Here is a 14,592-nt window from a genome sequence, read left to right on the forward strand (position 1 = left end):
ATAGCACGTGGCCCGCATTAACTTAATTTAAGTTCGTGCCCTTCAATGGCTAGCATTACAACTAGATGTATTGCTTGTAGAGTGTTTTTGGATTAATTTGAAGACATAACGATGATACCCCGATTGAGCAATAGACCAAATTAATCTATGAGTTGAAAATTGAAAATTGTAGTTTCGTCAAAAAGAGATGATGTTCAATATCAGCTAGATTTCTTGAATATCGTTGTGAATTGAAACTTTCATTCGTCCTGTTTTTGTACATCTTTGTTTTTTATTCTGCTTGACAAATAAAATGACTCCCCCTCATTAATTTACCTTGCAGTTCGCTATTTTTGTGAGTACATTTTTAAAGTTATATATCATGATCTTTGATATGCATTTGTTTCTTGTTTAAACAGAAGTAAAATTATTTCCCCGAAATCCTCGTCGGGTTACTTAAATTACTAACGAATCGAATTGTTAAATAAAAATGTAAGGATTTGATTTTTCACATGATTTTATTGATAGTAAATAATAGATGCTATGGAATATGGAAGTTAAATCTTCATTTCACAATCTGAAAACAACGACGAAAACAAAAAGACACATAAAGGTCAAGAGTAGATGAATCACTAACTGTATAATATGTTTAGCTTGAATAGTCTCTCTGAATTTAGACAAGTTGCGACTTAGACAGAGATTGTCAAAGGCCTGCCATCAACAGAAAGCGCCCTAGAAGAAGGAAATAAATCAAGAACTGACTAGTTCAACGTTGATACAGTAAAGAATCAGCATAAAACTAAGATTCAAAATTCCCTCTGTCAAAAATGGCCTCTGATGAATAGAATAGAGAATGGAAACGGGGAATATGTCAAAGAGACAACAACCCGACCAAAGAGCAGAAAACAGCCCATGGCCACCACTGGTTCTTCAATGCATAGAGAAAATCCCACATGCGGAGGCGGGCTTCGGCTGGCCCCGAAACAAAAATGTATATTATTTTAGCGAAATGGATGCCATACTAAACTCCGAAACATACATTTGAACCAAAATGTAAAAAAAACAAAACACAAGACTAACAAAGGCTAGATATTCCTGACTCGGGACAGGGATTTGGCTATACATTTTAGGCATTTTTGTCTTATAGCTCCTAACAGTTACAGGTACTGCTTTCAAATGTTTAAGTTTGAGCGTTCAAGATAGAGATTGTTCATCGAACAAGCGCTTCGAACGCACGATTCAAATGTTTAAGTTTGAGCGTTCAAGATGAAGATTGTTCATCGAACAAGTGCTTCGAACGCACGAAATATATAAACTCTTATTTTCATTTACTAACATGCGATATGAAACATAATATAACTCCAGTTTCTAGTATCATTTCATTACACCAGGTGAGTAATGACCACACTTATTATTTGTGCAACTTTTATGTTATTTTGAAATTTTCCACCTTGAATAAGATATATTGATATGACCTCTGACAGTTTGTGTCATGTTATCTTACTTCTGCATGTTTACAGTTGTACATATTTATTCGTAATTAACAACAAAACAAGTGCGTCTTACGTTCGGAATGTAATCTTTAATTCATGATGAATTTCACAATACAAACACATTTTTAAAAATCAAAAACTATTTTGTCAGAGATAACTAGCTTTAGTATATCAGTTCAATCAGACTGCAAAAGAGTTAATAACTTCCAGTAGTGATCTTCCGTGTTCATAATTTGTGATAAATGCTTGAAAGTGAAAATTAAATTATACACATTTCGTGAGTCTAAAGAACTTTTCTTGATTTACCTTAATCAGGAACGCTTAAACCTAAACATTGGAAAGCCAAGGATGCATAAATACTCCATTGTCATTTTTCCTATATTAGGCTTGTTCATACAATATATGTCATTTATTGCATATGGACTAGCTCACCCATATAAGAGTATTGAGGATATTTTAATATTTGTATTTAGTAAATCATTTGTTTATCACATTACATGGATCGAAACCTGTGTACTTAATTATTATCTTAATTATGTTCAGGATTTTAAAGCGAAAAAGGGTCTCGATATGACAAATTGTTAAATATATCAAAAGTGAAAACCAACCGCCTTGTTTGTACTTCAACAATGAAAAAAAATATAACAAACAGACAGGAAACAACGATATGCAATGAATTACAGGTTCCTAGATTGAGACAGTCACAGTCGGAATGTGACTATGTTAACATACTCGTCAGAACTTAACCCTACCCAAACATTGGACAGAGGTGTCATAAAACAACATTAGAATAACATGTAAAAATCAGTTGGTGAGGGTTTTACTCATAGTTGAGTTTTCTAAAACACAGCAGTTCCCTTTTTAATACTACTTAAGAACTGTGAACACATCATATGTGACAAAACTCCATTAAAGGAGGCGGGACGCTCTTTAATTGTTATAAAATCAAAGTTCGAAGAGCAGTGATACTAGAACATTCATAATGAAATATTCATAAATCTATGACAATGTTTCACAAAGTGAGACACAGCATTGTCATAACTGTAATCCTGATCGAAAATAAAACTGATTAATAAAAAATGTGTTGTATACGGTGAAATAGTCTACTGTTGTTTGTTTACCAAAACTAAACTTACTAAGTTTTAATCACTACTGACCAGACATAAGTTTCCGAAAATGTGAGTACGATGGATCATATTAGATTTGATTTCTAGTAATTTTTAATAACCACCACCGTGTAATAATTACTCCTAAACATGGTCGAATGTAAATCCTCATAAACACCACTAGGCCAATAATCAGCGCTACGATATGGTATTATTCTATTTTCATATTTATATGATATTCGACAAATCAAAAGACTTTTACACGTACGCTATCGTCTAGATTCTTTACAATTCACTTGCTTGAAGGTTTTAATAATAATCGTTTACTGCAGAAAGGTTTTAAAATGCCAATCCGAGATATAATTTCACAGTGATTTTACAGGAATATAACAATTGTACTGGTATATTTAAAACAAGCAATAGTAGTACATTCAGTAGTTGTAGCATTTTAACAACACAAATCAGATATATATATTAGACACAGCTTGTAAACGAAACAAACACACAATTTAAGTTCAACAATAGACAGTAGTGTCTGTTCAATATTTCAAACCGTAAATAATTCCCAGTTTATAATGGTGTTGCATATATTAAAAAACCTGTTATAATTTACAGATTTCATTTCTAATAAATATTAAAAATAAATATATATAAGTTAAAAACAAAACAAAAACAAAACAAAACAAAAACAAACAAAAACAAAGCAAACAGGATTGATTGATTGTTGGTTGCTTAACGTCCAGTAGCAAATATTTCGTGCATGATCAGGACGAAAAACTAACAAGAAAATACGAACCAATACAAAAACAAACAAGAAACAATAAAACATTTAAATACATAAAGACAACCATTTATGAGGTTCCTGACTTGTGATAGACACATTTCCTGCTGTAAGGCATAGCTTGAATACACGAAAACTCAAACCTTCCCTTTTACATCTCGTTTAGCGAATTTACATAAATTCTACACAGTACTGTGTAATAAAAATCACTACGGAAAAAATCATTAACTTTATTAAACAGATTAATAGCACCGTATGCCCTTTAACAATGATAAAATTCCATACCGTATTGTAAGCTATACAATTTACCGGCATGACAAAACATAAAACAATTCAAAGAAAAAACTAACGACCTGATTTATGCTCAAAATTATAATTAAAAAAACCAATATCACAAACACTTACTGACGGTTACCGCTGAATTACAGGGGTCCGACTTAGGACAGGCATGTATGGTTTACTTTTATAAATTTTGACTTGGATGGAGAGTTGTCTCATTGGCCCTCATACCACATTTTCTTATATCTATGTAAGGAAAGAAGTATGATAAAGGATGTTTTTTTGAGCGCACAACCCTCTCACCTTTGAAAAGCACATTAGAAAAAAACTGCAGAAATCCGATGGGAAGGGCTTGTCTCGCCAGATTAGCGGGAAGCACAATAAAAAGACTAAAACACAAAGTACAGATCAAAAGGTAGTACTAGTTATTGGCATTAAGTTCAAAATAAGTATAAAAATAAGGAGATAGGAGTAGTAGGATTTCCAATGAGACAACAATCTACCAAAGTTCAAATGAAAGTATTATATTAACAGGAACTCCAACAAACCGACTTCAAACGGTTATATTGTTATGCTGCAAAACCATCAAGTATCTCTTAATTATTTCGACATGCCATATCGATGCAAGAGTTCATTCAAACTTTTTGGAACTTTGTCATTACGGAATATACAGAAATAACCGGATGTTCACTACCGTGTGTAAAAGACTACACGAAAAGTTATCTTTGTGACAGCTTTGGTCGATGTTTACTTGCAGTAAGCATAGTTTCGAACCAAATTTCATCCCAATTAACTTCTGTTATAGACATTTTCTTTGGGCAGATATTAAAACAGTTATAGAACCAACCAAATATGGCAAAACTTGACTTTTGTCCAAAGGACGGTTGGAACAGTCATAAAACCTGTAAGAATTTAACTTGGCCAGTCAAAATTTAAGATATGTATATGATATGTTAACACGCAGGTACGACTGGTTTAGAAGTAAACTTCATTCCGAGCTAACAGAGTTTATATCGTTTCGGCTTTTGCATTCGTTAATTAAAAGTGAACAGGTGTCGTCATTCATGTAGCAATCTACAAATAACCACGGGAGTTTCCGTGTTTATTCACATTGGAAGGTAGATAATACGTTCGATATAAAATACCTTGATAAGAGATAAGAGTAGATTCAGTTAACGGAACAAGCGAAGGCGGTATCACTGATAACAATCACAGGAGTGATCATGTACTTGACAAATTAAGTCGGAACCTATATTTTCTAAAGAAATCAGTGGGGATGTGAATATCATAACTTTTCGTTGGAGTTCCTGTCAATACAATACTTCCATGTTTCAACTAATAAATAAAGCATGTGGCATAGATTTAAAAAAAAAAAAACAGTAAGCACATATTAAATAGATTAATTTTCAAGACGTATTTATAAATCTTCGAGAATGGAATAACCTTTGCCAGCATATAAGTATCGACAGGTGTATGGCCAAAAATGTTCAAAGCTGCACAATAAATATTATATCTTTGATAATTATGTTTTAATTCATTAAAATATTCGAAGTTAAACAAAAACAAAAACTCATCAACAATACCAGGATTATAATTCATTACGCCAGACGCTCGTTTCGTTTAAATAAGATTCATCCGTAGTCAAAGAATAATAGTATTAAAAGCATATCAAATAGTTGTGCCAAATATTGCCAATGAAAAATATGTCTATCGATAATAAACCCTACTGTTTCAAATGATTCACCATTTTATGAACAGTTATGTTTCTACCGTGTTAGATACTATGAACATAATATAATTTGAGTTGTTCCCCTTAGCAAGGATCGATTCTTTTTTTGCATATGAATAAGTTCATAATTAATATTTACAAAATCGGATGATGTGTTTAGGCTTTTAGGGTAAAGTGTCTTCATGGGTGATTGTTACTTAATATATTATTATTTCTAGAAAATCCAAATGTTAATGTTTTATGTACAGATGAGATCGTTAAAATTCATACAGAAGGACCCGCAATACTCGAATGGTCACACTTCGTTCGAAGTGAGTTGTATCGTAACGCAATATTATAACTACTGTACATATTGCTCTGAACAATTTCATTCAATATATGTTGTTCAAATATTCTAGGATCCAAATTAAGATATATGTTAAAATCATTGTGTATATTGTGTATATGTTTTTACTCTTTGTTGTTATTGTTTTCTGTTTTGTTCGTAATTTTGTTTTTGATCATTTTTATAATGTTGGTTCATTTGTATGTTTTTGGGTTGAGTACCGCGTCAAATACGCTGAACTAGTTTATATTATTGTTTAAGGGCCAGCTGAAGTCCGCCTTCGGGAGGGGAGGGGGGACGAGGTTTTTTCGCTGCTTTGAAGACCCATTGGTGGTCTGGGGCTGTTTTCTGCTCTTTGTTTGGGTTGCTTTCTCTTTGACACATTACCCGTTTCCATTCTCTATTCTATTATACTTTTTAACCATTATACAGCCTTTCTAGGAATATAATCATACCATATAGAATAATCAAAAATGATCCTTAAAATACCATCACAGTCAAATGAATCTTATATCACACTCTGTATATCTATATTTGGATATAACATTAACATTATAACCGGGTCAATATTGTATATATGTTACATAGTTGTATATGCAATTTTTTATCATTAAATAAACATAATCTGTTCATGTTATTTATTGCATGTTTTAGTTAACGACACATGATTTAAACACAAGTTGGTTGACCGTTATGGAATAACCGTTTCACAGATGATATCGGATATGTTCCTTATGTCTTAACTACAATACCCTTTCCTTTCCACGAATGTGACCTACCGAATTAGACTATTTACCGGATTTGTAATAACATAAACACCTCGACGAGTGCCACATGAGGAGCAGGATCTGCTTACCCTCTTGGAGCACCTGAGATCACCCCCAGTTTTTGGTGGGGTTCGTGTTGCTTAGTCTTTAATTTTCTATGTTGTGTCATCTGTACTATTATTTGTCTATTTTTCTTTTTATTTTTGGCCATGGCGTTGTCAGTTTGTTTTCGATCTATGAGTTTGACTGTCCATCTGGTTTCTTTCGTCCCTCTTTTAAAGATAAAAAAGACCTTTTATACGTACGTTAAACTGGTTTGACATCTCCACATTTTGTTCTTGTTCCAAGTAAGGCAATCTGGACCATGTGGTGTGTCGTTTTTGTTTATCTTTTTTGTGAGACTGTTTGTAGTGGAGTTATGGGTTGGTAGTTGATATCGTCTGATGCAGTATCAGGTTATTATTGGTGATTCATGTTATCCTTTTCTGGTATAAAAAGCAAGAGCATTGCCACGAACGTTAAAAATATCAAATCAAAGTTCTCGGTGATATGAAATTTCGCGCTAGGTGCTCAGAAACGAAGTACTATACAGAAAAGTTTTGTTGTCGTAAAAATATAAATGTCAACACTGAATGTTTGATTTATTAAAAGATATCGGAATATTTGCTGTATGTCGAAAACAGATGCAGTGTTTCATTTATCTTAAATTTATGGGCAAGCTCATCAATTGTAATGACGACAGATGAACGTCTAGTTATCAAATTTGTAATCAATTACTGTTAAGTCTAATTAGTTTGAGAGGTATCATTAGTAGTGATAACCATGAAAATTTGGATGTGGTTCAAGAAGATTTTTTTCCAAATTGAACAAAATGTTCTTCCATTTCCTTCTTAATTTAAGTGAAATATATCTCTCAACCCATCGTGCCCTACATTTCATATATTGGTTGATAAACTAAGCTGTATTTCAACTTATTTACAGGGCAATATGAGTAGAATATTACATGAAATTTTTTGTTACTTTGATTTGAAAATAATAACAACACCATTTTCCCCTACAATTTCAATGTAAAGAAATTACTTAAACATTCTTTTTTTTTACTGCCGATTTTAAACTAAAATTAACGATTATCCCTAATGTATACTCATCAATTTGATTCCCTTACATTTAAATTTGAACAAAATGATGTATATAGGCACAAAGTTCCAATAACCTAGCGCCATCTTAAACTATATGTGAACGATATTGTAGTGCAAATATTAAACGCATATTTTACCATTAATATATAATATGAGGTAAGTTTTTTATTGTAGGAATTTTTGAACAAACGCAAATACAAGAAAAAATATATCTGATACATATATATGTAGAAATGAATATGTACAAAAATGATAATTTTAATATTGATAGAACTGTGGATTTCACAATTTTACAATGCTAACCTCACAATATCCAAATTATATCGAGTACCCAAATTGCACCAATTTAGAAAAAAAAAAAAAAAAAAGCAGCGGAGACTAAACAAGTTTTATTTTTATGATTTGAAATAATGCACGTCTTCCAACATAGCTAATTATATGTAGATATGCACAAAACTTTCACAGTATGTATCAACAGATGAAGGAAGTATTCACTGAAGAAAATGAAATCTATGGAAACGTCACCATGCGACGTCCACATAAAAGCCGTCTTTTAAAATGAGCAAATAAAATATGTTACAAGCATCCATTTCTTAAAAAATTAATATTAAGCATGGACTAATGTCAAATTGTTCTAAATATTGGAAGAAATGAAACAAAACATCTGTTATACGATTTTTAAGGACGTGAATTTAAGCATGGATGCAATTTGGGAACTCCGCATTACAAAGTCATGAATTGTTTGGAGGTCGGTTCAAACTCATTTTTCTATGATTATATATGGATTCAAAATCAAATTGGTGGAACTATATAGTGAATAAGGAGACATCTGCAAAATAAACCCAGAATGAAAACTTTTGTCTGGATCATAAATAAACGTAGGTGAAAAAAATGTCAAAATACGAGGAATTTGGGTACCCTCACGTTAAACGGTTTATACACATTGGATCTGAAATTAAATAAAACCCAACAACAACAGGATAAAACTGTCCGAAATTTCAATTATTCAACATTGTCCAAAATGTTTTTCGATGCATGCAAACCAATGTTTTCCAATCTTTCTTTTTTCGGCCACACACCAATACCTGTTACTGCTAGTAGAGGAACATGGATTTAGTGCACAGAAAGTTACCGGACCGCAACTCATGGGATCAAAACCAGTTGCACAGAGCGCATGCCCAGCTGCAGTAATGGCAGCTTCATACGCAGCATGTTCTATTGCTTTATGATGTTTAGCAGCTTCCCATCTTTCGTCATGATCAGGGTTATCTAGTGTTTTATAGAGATGGCGTGTCTTCCCACCTGACGTATGTGTTTGATACAATACCCCATTTAGCGTATTAGGGTAGCTCATGTGGTTCATTCTGTTTATAATTGTAAATGCAACTGCAAGCTGTCCGTCTGCTGGCTCCCCACTTGCCTCACCAAACACGACACGTCCGACCTTTTCCTTGTTAGAAGAATTGCTAAAATACAAATGTTATTAAGTTACAAAAAGTTTGAAAATGAAAAAAAAAAAACTAAAATAAATTAAAAAAACTAAGCGTTAGTACCTGGATTAACCTTCATCAGTAACCCTCAGACAATACAAATGAACAGCCAATAATTTACAAATAAGAAGAATGCTTCTGCCAAATATACAGGCGGGACGGAAAATGGTAGCATTTTCGTACAACAAATGTGAGTATGTATATAACACTTAGTTAAAATTATTGACACTGACGAAAGCTATTTTGTTAGCCGAAATATTTGTCAACACGATTTTATAACATCATCTTTGTATATTACCACCTTGTATTAGTGCCGTTGTGCAAATCTTAAGACTTACATATATATATATATATATAAATACATATATATATATACAAGTCTAAATTGAAAACAACGTTCAAACCTATGATTGCGTTGAATAAAAACCGCAATTTTTATACGTGTGCATGCAAAACAAATTTCTTGGTAGAGGGGTCTAAATAAAGCACAAACAACATTTTCCAAAAGACCAAAAAAGTGAAAAAATATATTTTAGCAAAACGCATTTGACTAGCAGGATGTTCTTAAACCCTGCTGACTGCCATTGGCGATTGCCAAATAAACTGATCACCAGATGTAACAGAATGGATATACATATATAACTGATTTACTCAGACATCAAAAATCTCTTATTGCATTGTTATGAGACGATGTTATTATATGGTTTTCATTTTGATAACCACCATATACAAAATGTATAAACATGTTTATATAAAAGTGTAGAATTTAATGTGCTTAAATGATGTTTGATGAAAAAAGTAAAATCACAAAAATACTGAACTCCGAGGAAAATTCAATCGGAAAGTCCCTAATCACATGGCAAAATCAAATGACAAAACACATCAAACGAATGGACAACAACTGTCATATTCCTGACTTGGTACAGGCATTTTCAAATGTAGAAAATGGTGGATTAAACCTGGTTTTAAAGCGCTAAACCTCTCACTTGTATGACAGTTGCATCAAATTCCATTATATTGACAAGGATGTGTGAACAAAACAAACAGACACAATAGGTAAAAATGTCACAAATAGGGGAACAACAGCAACATGAACCCCATCAAAAACTGGGGGTGATCTCGGGTGCCCCGGAAGGTTAAGCAGATCCTGCTCAACACGCGGCATCCGTCGCGTTGCTCATGTTATTACAAAGCCGGTAAATAGTCTAACGCGGTAGGTCACATTCGTGATAAGGGAACGGGATTGTAGTTACGACATAAGGAACATATCCGATATCATCTGTGAAACGGATATTTAACAACGGTCAACCAACCCGTGATGGCGTCCGTAAAATTTACAAAGTGATGATTTCAACTTCACCATTTGGAACTCTTGCTCTACAAAATGAAAATTCACAATTGGGAAGCAGAAATCATCTCTTTTGTCGTAAAGTTTTGTTTTCAACCGACCCTCATAGTCAATATCTAGATATAAGTCCTAATAAAATGGCAAAAATCAAAAGCTCAAACACATCAAACGAATGGATAACTGTCATATTCTTGACTTGGTACAGGCATTTTCTTATGTACAAAATGGTGGATTGAACCTGGTTTTATAGCGCTGAACCTTTCACTTGTACGACAGTCTCATCAAATTCATGAACGGATAGTGGCAAATACTTCACGCATATAAATGAAGACAGAATAAAGTCCATTGCTAGGTTAATGAAAACAGCGTGTACTGGGAAGTTTGAATTGATGTATTGATGTAGGAAAAAAGATGAGATTTTTGGTAGGGACAGAAATTTAGCTTAAAAAGAGGTTGTATATGAAACCAAAATATATTATTGGTTCGGTTACTTTACGTTCAGTGATTATGGAACTCTCTATAACGAGGCGTCGGATTGAAAGGAACACTTTCGATTGGACATTGTTGCATATTAACATTTGATACAATCAAATGGATGCCCGTCAAAAAAGTCTTCGTTCCTAACGAAAGTAATCGGGCTGAGCATATGGCGTAATACTAGTTCACTTATTTTTGCGTTAATGCAATATGTTACTTACCAAACTGAGGCACAAATATTATGAACTGTCGCTGAAATCATGACAAGGCAGCTCAAGACGTTCATTATTGTAGAATCTGACCACAGTTGTATATGTAATAGAATCCCTGTACTGAAAGAATATCAAAGTTCGTTTTAGATTTACAATTTAAAAATAAAATACATCTTATAAAAAAAATGTTAGCCTTTTTAGAACTAAAATTCACTTTGGAAAATATATGTTAAGATAATGTAGAATTATTCTTATCACTAATTACGGGTGCCACGTGTGAAATAGTATCTGCTAGCCCTTCCAAAACATCTGTGGTCACCTCCACTTTTTGGCAGGGTTCGTTTTTCTCAGTCTTCAGTATTCTTTGTTCATCTTTCTGTCGTTTTTTTGCCATTGCGTCTTTCAAAAGACGGATTTTATACACATATCTGTATAATAATTCCATTTAAAATACTGATATTAGATTAAACGAAATAAATGGTACAACGTTCAATCTCATTCGCATTCAGATTATTTTTAATCAACATCGAAAAATTTGTTTGGGATGAATCGCAGTTCATCAATTAGGGACCAACATTAGTTTACTCATTTTCAAATTTCATAAAAAGATATCTTGATAAACATAAAAGTTATGTTCAGTCTATTATTATGAGCGTTGTTTTTTATTCATTGTTTTCCATTATCTGAATGTTCTTGAATGTTTTACATAACAATATTTTATAAATTCTAAATAAAAAAGAGAATTGATTTTCATAATAATATAATATCAAAACTTACATTCAAATTATGAAAGAATTGTCCAAAAATAATGCTGTAGTGTGATTTGTTGCAAGTTATGTAGTCCTTTTCCGGGTCATGCTGCATCCGTAATCCATGTACATTTTCCTTATCAGCAAGTATTTCTCTTTTTTGTTCTTACTTTTAAATTCTTAGTTTGTTTTGCACTACGCATACATTTAAATTAAAACAATGAATCCTATGATATGTTATAAATGTCAAAATTGTCCATCAATTTTAACATATACAAAGCTATTATAAAGTATTTTTTACTAAAATGTCCATATATGCTAATATAAACAAATTATCATATAATAAACACAATATATCCTTGTTCTTTTCGCCTACCTGGCAACAAGTTCATGTAATTTTTGAAATTTTTATGTAATTTTCATTGTTTGATTCACTTACCATTACAGAGCACCTGATATCACCCTTGTTTTTGGTGAGGTTCGTTAGTTTTCTATGTGGTGTTTTGCATACTGTTGTTTATCTTTTTTTTTTTCGTTTTTCGTTTTCGTTTTCTGCAATAGCGTTGTCAGTTAATCATCTACAATGTACTTTGTCATAGTAATAATAAACTCGCAGAAGGCTCGTTTACAATTATACTGAAATTAGATAACTCGAGTTAATATCAAGCGATATACCATTTTCAATCGTTATGAGTTATATGTGCTGCTAGTCGTAGATAAACCAGCAATTAATCTGTAAAAAGCATGTAATTTTAGAAAACATTTATCAAGAATAGTCATACTTGTTTTGTTCAGTGTTAAGTTATCACCCATTACCTACGTCTGAAATTGTCAGGCACCACTGACTGATTTTGTAAATTTAAATCCAATAGATAACAGTATTTTTCGAAATTCTGTGATATTATCTAACAACAAAAACATTATAATATCTAACGACAATTTTTATATTAATGTTAGGTATACCAAGAAAAAAACAGTGGAATGCAAACAAACGAAAACACACCATTTTTCCTGCTTTCTAAAATTTCAACTCCCGATTTCACATTAGCAAAAGCGTTCAAAGCAAAAAACTAAATGTCTCAGGGATAACCATTATCTTGCAGTGGAATTATACCAGTTGTAAAAACAAAGTTTGAGAACTTAATGCGACATTACATAACTATAATGGCCATAAAAGAATATCCCAAACAATTTAAGTAAATTTTGCTGAGGGCAAACTCATAGCCGAGTCGCTTAACATCTTCTTCCTTCGAACAAGTAATACACCAGCTTAGGATTTGATTAGCAATTAGATCTTATAAATCAACACACAAAGATCAGATCAGATATATTGCTATAGTTCGTTTAAAACATGTATAAAAGAGGATATATTTTGCAGGGTATACATACACAGTACCACAACATCATAATAAAAACGTCAAAAAGAACAGTAAAAAACTGTTCAATGTATACCACTTTTCAATTTCTTAATTGCCCATCGTCTATGACTACCATAAGGTTGCCATTATCGCCGAGCTCTTTGAAGGATACAAAAGACATAACTGAGGCATATCTACCAAAAACTACTGATGATCGATTGTTTTTGTTGCTTAAAGTCAGGCAAAAATTATTTCATACATATTTATGAGACGCACACCACCTATTCGTGGTCCTCATTCCTATCCACATTAAAAATTTCACTTCAAAACATTTTGTGGAAGCGGGATCAATATACCTGTATTTATACAGCAGACAGTACTGCACTGGTTATCGGAATTTTGGATACACCAAACCAGGCAATTTATATCTAAGAAACAGGCTATATATGCCCTCAATTTTAGAATTCATTCATACATTTTTGTATTATCTAATATTATCAGTAAATTGTATGTTCTACAGGGATTACAAGTCCATCACCTTTCATCTGATACCTTAATTACTAAAATATATGATACATAGTTTAAGATTTACCCTTAAGCGTTGGAACTATTTTGTTTTAAATATGTACTACTTTCCAGTATGTTCTTTTTTGACCGGGCCCGATTATGTGGTGTTACATCTTACAAAGTCTATCGATTTTTTTGATTTTCTTTTTGCAAAGAATTCCGCTCAAACCGGTGCTAGGGTCCGTCTTAAACTTGCAGTGAGGTGAGAGTTTTTGTCCTCCGTGTTGAGGGCCCCTCTGTGACTTTGAGATGAAGAACTGCAATAAAATCACTGTTCCTTTGCTTTTTGTGTGTGTTTTTGTTTTGCTGTGCATATACTGATTTTGTGTCATGGATGGAAACCCCTTATTCTTTGTTTTTCTATTATATTTAAGACTAAAACAACATGGCGTATGTTACATAGGAGGAGCGTAATTCTCATTGAGTTTTTTAAAAGGGTTGTTTAACGTATAGCATGTATACAGAGCTTGAAACTCTCCCTACACAAGACATCATATTAAACGATTCAATTTCGATCGGACTTGACAGTGAATTTATACATTTGACAAAGCCAAACGGACACCCAACTTTAAAAAAAGTACTGACTATCTGAAAATGAGATTTCTATGGATTGCCATATGTCGTATAGTGCACCTAATGACAAATTCCTGGGTAAGAATAATAAACATTACAGCACTTTGTTTTGCAACAGGTGAGCAATGATGATATATATTTAATTTGTAACTATTATAAAACAAAGTGTTTTCAACAATGAACAGGATATGCCTCTGACAGCTTTTGTCATGTTATTTAA

At 32.6% G+C, this 14,592-nt stretch overlaps 1 long non-coding RNA gene across 1 annotated transcript; it reads right to left on the reverse strand.

The window, feature by feature from the left end:
* Positions 1-7,836: 7,836 nt before the first annotated feature.
* On the reverse strand, positions 7,837-12,121 carry LOC127724395 (uncharacterized). The gene is made up of 3 exons (XR_007992480.1): positions 11,903-12,121; positions 11,135-11,245; positions 7,837-9,064 (listed from the first exon to the last, which is right to left on the reverse strand). It is a non-coding gene; the product is annotated as an uncharacterized LOC127724395 (long non-coding RNA).
* Positions 12,122-14,592: the final 2,471 nt, after the last annotated feature.

The sequence above is a fragment of the Mytilus californianus genome, unplaced genomic scaffold (genome assembly GCF_021869535.1).
Source record: "Mytilus californianus isolate M0D057914Y unplaced genomic scaffold, xbMytCali1.0.p SCAF_14, whole genome shotgun sequence".
In the NCBI taxonomy this organism is placed as follows: domain Eukaryota; kingdom Metazoa; phylum Mollusca; class Bivalvia; order Mytilida; family Mytilidae; genus Mytilus; species Mytilus californianus.